The 1,021-nt window shown below is 38.0% G+C and overlaps 1 non-coding gene across 1 annotated transcript; it reads right to left on the bottom strand.

The window, feature by feature from the left end:
* Positions 1 to 840: 840 nt before the first annotated feature.
* Positions 841 to 912, bottom strand: trnag-ucc. The gene has a single exon. It is a non-coding gene; the product is annotated as a tRNA-Gly (tRNA).
* Between the last annotated feature and the right edge of the window lie 109 nt (positions 913 to 1,021).

The following is a 1,021-nucleotide window of genomic DNA, read 5'->3' on the forward strand; positions in this document are numbered from 1 at the left end:
TTGGCTACTGTATCCCAGATATGGCAAGCAGATCACTATTTCTGGCTCTTGGTTAGCATGTTCTTGGTTTTAAAAAGTTTGGCTACTTTCAGCACTTAGTATAATTTTTATTTTTTACATCTATATATTTTTGCTCTTTGCTAGCATTTTTCTAGTTTTGGACCCTAGCAAGATTTTTAAATTCATCTGCATTTATTTTGCTTCTCCATTTTAAACATCATCATCATGAATTTTATGCCATTCATTGAGGCTTTGTTCTAATATGATGTCATTCTGGTGATGATTATGAGCATGTGAAAAGCATGTGACATGCTGTGTCATGTTTTTTGGAAGTTGGGAGAAAAACGGAGTACTAATCAAAAAAGAATATGTATACGCAAACAACATGTAAACTTGACCCAGAAACACGCCAGGCGAACTGAGGGCAAACTTACACCGTCTTGGGGTGAGGCAACATTGCTAAGCAATAAACCATGCTGCTTTATCCCCCAAAACTCATTTCTTTCATAAAAAAAAGTTCATCCTTAGAATCCTTCCTTTGATAGCAAGTGGGGAAACATAGTTCAACAAGATAAAAAGACTACAATGTGTGCATTCACATTTTTCTATTCAAAAAGTATGTAGTAATGCCTTTATGGATTAAAAAAGACCTTGCAACTATGAATGCACTTGGTTCACAAGCCCTTGTTTTTTGTGTTTACAATAGCATGTGAAGACACATTCAAGTTTTATGGTTAGATATCCTTCCTTCCAAAACCTGGCATGCGATGGACTATCTCCAGGAATATTGCACGGAGACAATGACCTACCAGAGGAAATGAATAATGGACTCCAAGTCTGTGCGATGGCTGGGAATCGAACGCAGGTCAACTGCTTGGAAGGCAGCTATGCTCACCACTATACCACCATCGCTACAGAAACTGAGATCATTTGGCAGAACAAGTTGGAATCTCACAGGCACAACCCGGCTGTGACTGGTAATTCCAGTGTTATTCAGGGATGTACTTTTTTTCATATCAAT

This window comes from Nematolebias whitei, unplaced genomic scaffold (genome assembly GCF_014905685.2).
Source record: "Nematolebias whitei isolate Nwh7 unplaced genomic scaffold, NemWhi1 Nwh_scaf_10430, whole genome shotgun sequence".
NCBI classification, from domain to species: domain Eukaryota; kingdom Metazoa; phylum Chordata; class Actinopteri; order Cyprinodontiformes; family Rivulidae; genus Nematolebias; species Nematolebias whitei.